Source organism: Molothrus aeneus, unplaced genomic scaffold (genome assembly GCF_037042795.1).
Source record: "Molothrus aeneus isolate 106 unplaced genomic scaffold, BPBGC_Maene_1.0 scaffold_79, whole genome shotgun sequence".
Classification (NCBI taxonomy): domain Eukaryota; kingdom Metazoa; phylum Chordata; class Aves; order Passeriformes; family Icteridae; genus Molothrus; species Molothrus aeneus.
The window spans coordinates 216,525-227,629 of record NW_027099231.1 but is presented as its reverse complement, the minus strand read 5'-3'; the positions used below and the strand labels follow the sequence as shown (position 1 = coordinate 227,629).

General features: G+C 56.0%; 1 long non-coding RNA gene across 6 annotated transcripts; it reads left to right on the top strand.

Moving 5' to 3' along the window:
- Positions 1-5,583: 5,583 nt before the first annotated feature.
- On the top strand, positions 5,584-10,716 carry LOC136571157 (uncharacterized). Of its 6 annotated transcripts, none has more exons than XR_010785656.1 (6): positions 5,584-5,615; positions 6,960-7,085; positions 7,699-7,972; positions 8,325-8,479; positions 9,583-9,708; positions 10,048-10,716. It is a non-coding gene; the product is annotated as an uncharacterized lncRNA (long non-coding RNA). The 6 variants fall into 6 exon arrangements; XR_010785655.1 differs by lacking the exon at positions 5,584-5,615 and adding an exon at positions 5,622-6,857; XR_010785657.1 differs by lacking the exon at positions 6,960-7,085 and having other exon boundaries at positions 5,586-5,615.
- Positions 10,717-11,105: the final 389 nt, after the last annotated feature.

The window sequence follows — 11,105 nt, the reverse complement described above, 5'->3', positions numbered from 1 at the left end:
AGGGAAAAAAAAGTTAATCTTTCAGGCTTTGAAGGAGCTGATACCAGGAGAAAAACTGTGCCTGCAATACAAAGCCAGAAGTTATCAACTATCCCGAGAGATGTTTTCACAAATCAACAAAGAGCAAAGGCCAGGAAAAAGAAAAGAGCATTGCTCTGCTCTGTGTCCCTAAGATGGGAAACTGAAAAGCTGTGAGCATAGAGCAGGTAGGAGCTGCCTGTCAGAGGAATGTCAGCTTCCAGCTGAACAGGAATAACTCAGACGTCTCGGGATGAGTCTCTGCTGCCTTGCACACTGTGCAGTGTTTCAGTCAAAGCCCAGAAGGAGCAGAGTTTCCAGGCAGCCACAGAACACCACGTCAGGCCGTGCAGGAAGAGGATTGCAGCAGAAATGGGGCTCCTCCAGATCTACCTAAGACCCAGAAGTGACACTAGATGAGGCTCAGCTGGAATAATTGTCTTAGTTCCTTCTTTTGTCCTCTCACCCCAAATATGTTTAGCTTGTATTTTGCTTCAGCATGCTTCTATAAATCTTCCAAGGATCCATCTGGGAAGCACTTCCAGGATGGAAATGCTCTGACCTTTAGATGTTGACAGGTGAGGTGCATATTCTCATGTTCTGTATTATTGACAGTAATGGCAGTGCTTCCTTTTTTTTCTGTGGGCAGTGTAAGTTTTACGTGTTTGTATGACTTCAGTATATAGTTACCCTCCTACAAAACAGAATTTATATGCCAATGCTTTTATTCCAGGGATGTAGATGCCGTTCCCCATATGGATAAGCACATGACACCATTTAAGCCAGTGTCTGCAATGGCACCCATCCAAGTCCTCTGCAGCACAAGGCCATGGATGTGCCCACAGAGGCAGGAGCCCAGGCACGGCCAGACTGCTCAGGCAGCTCCTGTCTCCTCTGCTCAGGGTGATTCCTTTTCCAGACCAGCTCTGTGCCAGACCTTGCTCCTGCAGATGTGCCCGCTGGCACCTGATGTGTGGCAGCTTTTAAGGGCGAGTCTCCACTGATGAGGGCTGCACAGCACTGCCACTCATCCCACTCAGCACTTGGACAAAATGTAGGACTGAACTCCAGAGGTAGGAACCAGTTCTTTGTTATTTCATTGTCTGAAACTTTTTCCTTGGAGCGTGTTTGGGGAAGGATGGGAGATAGACCTTTTAACCTTTCTGCTTTTGTCTCTTTCTGTGGTGCATCATATCCATCCCTTCCATAGCTGTGGGTCTGGACTTTCTGACAGGAATTCAAGAGAAATCTTTTTCAATCTTTTGAAAGAAGCAGCCCAAGTGTTTGGGGCAATTCGTCTCAAAACATTTCTGTAAAATTTCCTTTTGGTTCTTGATGCTGCTCAGGGCCATCAGACTGACACAAAACCCCCTCAGTCATGTCCCCAGCCCCGGTGGAACGGCTGAGCTCTCTGAACTCCAGCCTTGCACTGTCCCACCGTAATTACATTGCAATTGTAGATAGAATTGTGTCAGGTTCTGGGCCACTGGCTCTGAATCCTCCTGAATCCTCAGGGCTGACCATGGCATTTGTCTGTACTTTCCTGTCCCTGGGGCTGATCACTCCGTGCTTCCCAAGGGACCAAGCGCTCGCTCTGCACAGCTCCTTGGAGCTGAGGGTGCCTGCCGACACTGAGAGATGGGTGAGTGAGCGACCCTGTAATGTTCAGGTGGGTTCGGCTGATCTCGCGTTGGTTCGGCTTATCTAGTTCGGTCGGGCTTATCTAGTTCGGTCGGGCTTATCTAGTTCGGTTGGGCTGAACGCGGTTCCGTCGCGTTCCGTTCAGTTCACCTCAGCTAAGGTCGGATGGATTCGGCAAATCGCGGCCAGAGTCGGCCGTTCGGGTAGGCTCGGCTGTTATCGGCTCCACTCGGCTGTTGTCGGCTCCACTCGGCCACACTCGGCTGTTGTCGGCCACACTCGGCTGTTGTCGGCTCCACTCGGCCACACTCGGCTGTTGTCGGCCACACTCGGCCACACTCGGCTGTTGTCGGCTCCACTCGGCCACACTCGGCTCTTCGGCCCTGCCTGACTCTGCTCCGCGCTGCAATGGCGGCCGCTGGCAGGGCTCCGCTCCCCGGCCTGAGCCCCGGGAGGGGACAGAGCGCCGGGACAGCCGCCTCAGCCCGGGTCACCCTGTCCCTGCCCGCCCCCGCGTCCCCCGGAGCGCGCCCTGCAGCGCAGAACGTGGCCTTTGGGCCAGGAGCGGGGACAATGCCCTCGGCTCGGCAGCAGCGCCGGGAGGCAGCGGGCGGTGCCCTCAGGTGAGCGGCCGGAGGGGAGGGAGCTGGGCCGGGGGCACCGGGGCCGGGGGCACCCACAGGGGGCCGGGGCTGCTTTGGGCGCTGCTGCGTGGGACCCGCTGCGGGTGGCACGGCTCTGTCCCGGGCCTTGCGGCTCTCTGGGATCGTGTGCCGTGGAATAAAGCTGGGGCTCGTCCCAGCTGCGGGAACAGCGTTTTATTGGGTGAGAAACAGAGTTCACTCTCTAGAATTTTTACACGTTTGTTAAGGGATAAAAGGCAGCGCTGGGGTGCTTGGCGGTTTGCCAGGAGCACCCGGTTCCCTTAAACCGTGTTCTCTAGATTCTGTTCCATTGCAGTGGTGTGTGCATATTCATTAGAGTTTATACATATTCAAAGAGTCCTTTTCAGTTTAGATGTTCTTTTGCTTGGTTTGAACCTTCGTGCCATCTTGTGGATTACACCAATATACTTTATTTCTTCCTGTGGTGCCATCCTGTTTTATTTTCACTCCCTCGTTATTTGATAACGAGGGTCAGTAAATTTTTCCTTTTTTTTTCAGTGCTCTGGTTTCTGTTTCTGTTATCTTGTGTTTCAGATAAGATTGTCCCCAACTGTGGGAAATCACCTCATTATCTGACACCATTTTCTGAGTTCCTTACATGTAACAGCATTTGAACATTTCACAGTCTCTATGATGCTGCAGTCTAAACTAGTGTCTGTTACAGTGCTGTTTATGAAAGCTGTGCAGTGCATACACGAACTGACAGATTATCCTTGATCCAGAGCAGTAGTTACAGACTGTCCCCTCTCAGGAGTTTTGTGGTCAATAACACCGTGCCAGAGCTCAGACATGAATGGCAAGGGCAAGAACTGCATTTGTTATGTTTCATTCTGGGCTGGGCTGAGCTCTGTTTGCCGGGAAGCAGCGGGATGGCTGTCCCTGTGCCCACCCCCCTGGGTCCCAGAGAGAAGCTGCTCCTGTGGCTGCAGCTGAGGGGCACTGGGAAACCTGAACAGTCCTGATGGAAACCGATGCCAAACCGGGTTTGGTTGGGTTTGGGACTTGCCATTTTCCCCTGATCCGTGGGTTTTGCCTTAGGAAGCAGGAACTGGGCACCAGGACATTTTGTTAGCCTAGAAGGGACGAGTTTGTTTGTATTTATTTCCTGAGGCACCTGGATCGATTTGGGTCTCAGTTGGCACCCGAGAGCCTCCTCTGTGTCCTGGGCGGGGTGGTGGCTACCAAAGGGGTAAAAGCTGGAGCAGGAGGGTGGGTGGAGAGGAGAGCAGTGGCTCTGTGGGGATTTGCATCTGGAAAGGGCCCTCAGTTTCCTGGCGGGAGTCCTGGAATCAGAGCTGAGAGTCGCTGAGCAGTGAGGATCGTGCAGCTGCAGTGCCGAGAGTGCAGAGGCTGCAGTGGGCGTTGTCTGCTCGCTCTCCTGATGTCCCATCTCTCATGCTGGGCTGGCACCCAGGCACCTGCAAGGCTGCACACCCTCAGGGCAGGGGTGGTTTGTAAATGTTTTAAGTGCTGCAGCAGCTCCCTCAGGCTGGATGAGTGTGAGGATATCCAGCTCTGCCTTAGGGCTTGGAGCACGGCAAGGGTGCAGGGCTCACGGTCAGTCTTGTTTAAACACTTGTAATAGCAAAATATTTTAAAGCAGAGACTGTGAGGCAATAACAAAGGCGAGTCTGTGGCAAGGATAGGTCCGAGCTGTCTTTATTAAAGATCCACACTGCTGGATGTTGTGTCAGAGCCCTCTGGGGACAGAAGGTGTCCCCAAAGCTTCATGAAGCCCTTGTTTCCTGCTGGCAGGGCAGGGTGTGAGCCCAGCCTCGGGGGCTGTGTGGCTCCTCCTGCCTGGAGCAGGGACAGCCCGCGGGGCTGAGCCCCAGAGGTTCAGTTGCTGGAGCAGGTGGGGATCTCTTTGTGCCTGGGAATTGTCGCTGCTGCGTTCCTGGCCCAGCTGCAGGGTTCCCTCAGAGCCCGTGCCCTGCAGCAGCACTGGGAGCTCCTGGGCTGGGCAGGGAGCAGCTCTGGCCTGGGGCTCTCAGTCCCATCAGTGCCCATGGAAACCCAGCGTTTGTTCTGCTGCCATCAGCCTCTCTGCTGTGCCAGCCTCGGTGCCAGGGCACAGAGCTGTGGGAAGGCTCCATCCCATCTGTGCCAAGCGCTGCCAGCGCTTCCAGCAGTGCTGCTGGGGCACCAAGGGCTGCCTTTGGAGCCTGGCTGGCACAGAGGGTGATACACTCTGCCCTGCAGCACCCAGCTGCATCCCACAGCTGCACAGTTCAGCCAGCAGGGAGCAGAGTCAGCTCTGGGCCCAAACTAGGTTTTGTCCCCCAGAGAGCCACTGAGCTTCCTGAGGCAGCACACAGATGTGCCCTGGCCTTTGGGGCTCATGGTGAGGGCTGCCAGGGGATTGTGATAAGGCTGAGCTGGAGCTTTCTTAGAAAAGCCATCAGCTGTAAGGAGAATCTCTGGCAAACAGGTGGCTGGGGCACTGGCTGGGAGCAGGTCCTGGCCTTTTCTCTTCTTTTCTTTAACCTGTTCTTAAGAGGAGCCCAAAACTGCAAAATGGAAAGGAAGGGGGCTGTGGGGGTGAAAGTTGCTTGGCATTTTTTGAAGTGTTGCTGTGGATTTTGGTGTGTCAAGTGGCACTACCAAAACAGCATTGGAATAACCAAACTTCAGGACTCTGCGCTTAATTCCTTGAATGTGTTTGTGTGGGTGCAGGAAATGCCAAATCCCAAAGCAATTCCATGTCTGTAACTTCAAGTGCAACATCTTTAAAAGCAAGTGCTCAGTGTGGGCTTTCCATGTGGGTGCAAATGGCCCAAGGCCTTTCTTGTGTCCCAAAAGCAAAGAACCTTTCCCTGGGAGGTTTTGGAGGGGATTCTCTTTGGGATTTCTTGTGGTGCAGCATCCCGGGTGTCCCTTCCTTTGTGCAAAGTCCAATGGGAAAGGATGGAATGGCTGCCACGTGGGCTCTGGGATAAAAATGGTTCTGTTCAAATGAGGCAGAGAATGCAAGATGAAAAATGAGCATCCTTTCATTGTCTGAAATAGTCAGGAATAAAAGTGCTGGCAAAGGACATGTTTGTGTTTGAATTGGTGTCACCTCTCATGGGTAAAACCCCATAGTGAGCCAGCAGAGCAGAGCTATGAGAGCTGGGATCCTTGGACTTCCACAGTGGACTTAATTTTCTTTTCTCCTCTCTTTCAGGGCAGGAAAAATCATCCAACTCCTCCCATCTTTGCCCGAAGCTTTGGTGTGGGAGCAGCCAAAGGCAAGAGGCCTCAGGAGCAGGGCTCTGTGCTGGAGGGCTCTGGTCCTGCCCACGCTGTGGGGTGAGTCAGAGGGACACAGGGCTCCCCTTTTCCTCTCTGCTGGCATGAGCTGCCATGGCAATGCCATTGCTGCCAGCCCAGCCCCAGCTGTGCCTGCTGGAGAAGGGCAGAGGTGCAGAGGCAGTGCCAGAGTTCCCTGGGGATGCTGGAGCTGTGGTGCTGGCTATGCCCTGAGGGCAGCTTGGGCACTGTCTGTGCAGCCCAGGGCTGCTCTGGGCCCTCCTTCGGGAGCTCTCAGTGCATGCCCAGCTCTGCCAGGGCTGGCAGCCGCTGCAGGGCTGGGTGACAGCCTCTGCTGGGGCTGGGGGCAGGCACGGCCCTGGCACAGGGGCAGGGGCAGGGCTGGCAGCATTTGGGAGCCATGGGAGCAGAGTGAGGGGTGGTGCTGGGCACAGGGGTCAGCCTGTGCTGGTGTCAGCACAGCCCTGCAGGGCCCTGGCATCTGGGAGCAGCTCCAGCTCTCCTGGGGCCCAGGGATGGGCTCTGAGGGGACTGGGTTTGCCTGTGCCTTTCCAGGGCAGCAGGAACAAGGGCAATGTGGTGCCAGAGCTGGGGCCCAGCAGGCTGTATTTCCCTCTGGGAAAGCAGAACAGACTCTGGGCTGAGCTGAGTTTCCTGCAAGGGCTCAGAATCCAGGGAAAAGGGAGTTCAGGAATTGCATCTGCTGCTGGGAACATTGCCTTAGGCTTGCTCAGTTTGTGTCTGTGAGCAGTGGGCTCTGGGCTGGAGAGGTGCTGTTGGCAGCAAAAGATGGAGTCAATGCTCTGCAGGGATGTGCAGGGAAGGACTGAGTGGGAGGAAGTGCAGTGTTTAGAAATGAGATCAGCATTTCTCCCAGAATTGGGGTGCAGCAGTGATGGGGGTGGTTGCGTTTGCTCTGGGCCTTGTTATTCCTTGTGCAATTTGCAAATTCTGCTGCATGAGTTACTGTCCAGTATCTTTCTAACAAAAACTGACAGAAATTGAGGTTTAGGATTAGAACTGAGGTCCATTCACTGCACAATCTTGCCAAGGCTGGAGGACTGGGATGATGGCTGCTCTCAGCAAAGGTCACTTCTCAATGCTGTGTCAGATTTGCCTCAGTGCTGGGCAGGAAAGGTGAGGGTTTGGATCAGGAATTGTGCAAACAAGGCCTGGGTGTGGTTGATTTGTTTTGTTTTTCAGTGAGCTGGGGCTGGCACAGGGAATGGTGCAGGTGCTGCTCTGGCACCAGAGCTGCTGCCCTTTGGAGCCATGTTAAAGGTGTGACCATAGAACACTTTGGGGGCTGTTTTCAGCACTCTGGGTTTCAGAGCTGCTGTCCCCAGCCCGTTGCCAGCCCCGGGACATCTGCTCTGGTTCCAGGCTGTCCTTGCTGGAGCAGCCTGGTCCCTGCCGTGCCCAAGCCCTGAGACACAGAGGGAGCCCTGTGCCCAGGGGCCTTTGGCACCTTGTCAGGAACGTGGCAGCAGCCCCGGGAGCAGGCTGGAGGTGAGAACTGGGTGTTGGGAACTGAGGAGTGCTCATCTGGGCTGGGGGGAAGGGGCAGGAGTTTCGATGCCCCTGGAGCTTTCCTGCTGGCATGGGGCAGCACAGGGAGCAGAATTCATTGTGCCCCTGCCACGGGCAGTGCTGGCCTGGGTGTCTGTGCTGTGCCACCAGAGCGTGGCACTTTGCTGCTGTCACTGCCACTGCCAGCCCAGCTGGGGGCTGTGCCCTCCTGCCAGCCCCAGCCAGGAGCTCCAGGGGTGCCTCTGTGCCCTGCTGGGAGCGTTTGCTGGGAATGTGCCCCATCCCTGGGAGCGTCCCTTTGTCCCTAGGCTGCCAGCCAGAGCTTTGGGCTGCTCAGGCTCAGGCTGGGATTGCCAAAGGCACCGAGAGGGAGCAGCACAGGGAGGGGGCTCAGAGAGGGGCTGGCAGAGCCCAGCTGGCAGGCTGGGCTGGCTGCTGCAGGTGGGGCTGTGTGCCCTGCAGGCAGGGAATGTCCCCTTCCCTCAGCAGCCCTGCAGATCCCAAGGGCTCCCAGAGCAGGATTTTATTCCTTGCCTCCCTTTATGGAGATTGATTCTCCACATTGCCATGAGCAATTCTTGGATTTCTCTAGGAGCAAACCTCCCAGCAGAGCCAGATTGCAGTGGAGACCAGAGCTGTGTTTGGAGTAGGGAGTGCTGAGAGCTGCGTCTGCCTGTGCTGCCCCAGCCTGAGCACAGGCACAGGGAACAGCCTGGACAAAGGGATTGGGGCAATGGCTGATGCCCAGGGAGAAGAGCACAAACCCACAGCCATTCAGCCTGACAGTCCCCTCCACCCAGAGCTCAGCACACATCCTCACAGGGAAGCCCAGCAGCTGAAGGGAAAAAAACCCACAGAAGAAAAAGGTGAGTTATTTTGCTGTAAAGTTATTTCAAGTTGTTATTAAAGCCCAACCAACATTTGCTCTTGATTTTGGTTGGGTCAATAACAAGCAGTGGGCACAGGTGATGCCATTCATGTGGCTGAAAACCTGGTGTGATCTAGAGGGGATCCAAGAACTGTTTGTGTAGGGCAATGGAATGTGAGGGGATGTCAGGGGCAGTGAGGTGGCATTTTGGAGGGAATTGCTGAGGTCATTGAAGGGAGACCAGCAGACAATTTCCCTGGGAAATCCCAGGCCCCTCGGGCCCACAGCCAGGACTCTCCAGGGCTGAGGGGGCAGCACTGGAGAGTCCCTGTGTCCTCCTTCCTTGGCAGCAGCCAGCAGGGAAGGGAGAAGAGGATCCCTGTGGGATGAGACTGCAGAGAGCAAGCAGAGGAGCAGCCTCGGGCTGGAGAAAGGCAAAGGGACCAACACGGTGGCACCAGGGCACCTGTGAGGAACAGAATGGACACTTGGAGGCCACATGGAGGTGAGGAGTGCATGGTTTGGGCAAAATGTCAGTCAATCTCCAGAGAGATAAGGAGGGGATATTTAGGAGGGAAACGCTGAGGTGATGAGTTCACCCAGCCTGGCACAAGGTGTGTTTGCACAGGCTGGGGCCAGAGGTGGAGGTCAATCCAAAGCCAGCCCTGCTCAGCCTCTAAATCCCAGGATAAGTTGTACAGGCTGCCCACTGAGGGATTAAAAATACATGAAAATGAAACCAAGAGCATTAATGAGATTCCTGGGAATCCCATTAACTTGTTGGCAGAGCTCCTGACACAGTTTTGAGCTTTGATGACAAGAATGCATTTCTTTATTTGGATTATTCACTGTGTGGGATATGGGGTTTGTTTGGATTTTAAAGCCCTCATGGTGGCTCTGACACTGCTCAGGAGCTGGTAGAGAAGCAGAGTCAGAGCTCCTGGCAGGCACAGGGTGTTTTCCCCCATAGTGGATTGTGGAGCAATTGTCTGGGACCTGGATTGTCCCTCTGGGTGATGCCACTTGCTGTGGTTTGTATCATTCCATCCATTTAATTTCCAAAACTTCTCAGCCCAGGAGTTGGAGCTGACAGGGCAGGACAAAGATTGTTCTCTGTGTGGTGCCCAGATTTGGGGTTCCCTGTCAGCTGTGCCAGTTCTGATGAGTTATACCCATAGCCCCAAATTCCCTGCTCCATTCCCGCTGCAGTAACCTCCCAGTGCCCCATGGAGTGTGGGCATTCCCATGCAGAGCTGCTGCCTTGGACAGCAGCTGTGTCAGGAGCCAGCAGAGCTTCCAAGGAAGCTCAGCAGCACAGGGACAAGGCCAGGGTTCTATTCCATAGAAGTGGCTGTTGGGAACCCTCAGCCCAATGGTGTCCCTGGGCTCACTGGCCAGAGCTGCCTGGAATGGAGCCCATTTCACCCCCCTGAGCTCCAGGACGGAGAACATCCAGTGGATGGTTTAGAGCAGGAGAAGGCAGTGGCCAGATGTGCTCCCAGCCTGAGCTGAGGCAGCCCCTGTGCCCAGGGGGGGACATCTCTCCCTGCAGAAGTTCAGCTCCTTTCAGAGCCTCAGCAGGGGCCTCTACAAATTCTTTTCTCTCAGGAAAGGGATGCACAGCTTTGTCTTCAGCACACCTCCAGTGGCACCTACCTGGGAAAGCTTTCCATCACTTCTGCACTTCCAGCTGGATCCCTGGAAAACTCCAAACTCCATCCCACTGATTTTCAGGTACCTCTGAGGGCTGCTGCCTGGGATTGAACATCTGTGGGGGAAGATGGCCTTGGCTTTGATGCTGCTGATGGCCGATGGCCTCAGGCTGGGGAGGAAGGAAGGGATTTGGGGTGGCTGGGCCACAGCTGGCAGCTGTGTGGGAGCTCTGACCCCAGAGTTGCTGCATGAGCCCCTCTGCAAAGGGCCCGTGCCTCCATTCCCAGCAATGCCAGCTGCTCCTTGGGGTCCTGCTGGGCTGCTGGTGTGGCTTTGTCCGGGCTGAAGCATTTCCAGGGGCCTGCTCAGAGCAGCCCCTGGCCCAGGAGCCACGGTGCAGGCACAGTTCCTCCCCTGCAGATGCCAAAGACACGAGGGGCTGCTGCCTTTCAGGAGCTCCTGGCCTCCTCCTGCCCTGCGCTCCCAGCCAGCTGGGACACAGCCAGGGAACACCAAGGAGCATGGCTGGCAGCCAGCAGGAGACACCGAGGCCCCTGGGCCAGAAAAACAGCCCTGGCCTCAGCAGCCAGCATCGTTTGGAGCTGGCAGCACTCACCTGCAGGCAACGCCCCCCAGCACTCTCCAGAAGAGCTTTGGCCACGGAGCAAGGTAACCCTCAGGGCTTGTCTTGTTCGCTTCTTCCTGGCGAAACAAAGGGACATTGTGGGAGCACATTTACAGCTGCTGGGGAAATCCTGGCAAGGGCAGAACAATCAGGGCTATGGGGAAGAGTTTGGTGCTGACATGTTGAGTGCCAGCCAGTTCTGCCCCACAGCTATTGCAGGGGCTGCTGTGTAAAGCAGCAGTAGCAGAAGGGAAGGAGCTGCATTTGTAGAGGAGTTCTCTTAGTGGCAGCAGTCATTCCCATCCCACACAGGGCCTTTGGAACAGCCCTGGGATTGGCTCAGGTGTTTGGAGCAGGGTGCTGAGAAGGCCAAAATTCTGGGTTTGATGCACAGCTGGGCCGGTCACTTCTCAGCATTTGACTTGATGATTCTCACGGCTCTGGAAATAAAGAACAAAGAGTTACTACTGGTTTTTTAACCCATGGGGTTTTTCCTAGCGTTTCCCTGGGGCTCCAGTCGCACCCCAGGCACAACGGGAGCGGGAGCATCAACGCCTCGGCCCCAGCGGCCGTCCCAGAGCGGCTGCTCCTGGCTGGGAAGCTGCAGCCCCCAGCAGGGGCTGCGGGCACGGAGCAGGGGCTGCGGGCGCTGTGGCTCGTAGGGGAGCGCGGCGCTCGAGGCGTTACCGGGCCGGGGGGCTGCGGGGCGGCGCCGTGTCCGCCAGGGGGCGCCCCGCGGGGCGGGCGGCGGCGCTGAGCGAGCGGCGATGCCCATGGGGTCCCGGGGCCGGTACGGGCGGTCTCGGTGTCCTTCCCGCTGCCAGCCGCGATCCAGAGGCTGCTCCGGGGAAGC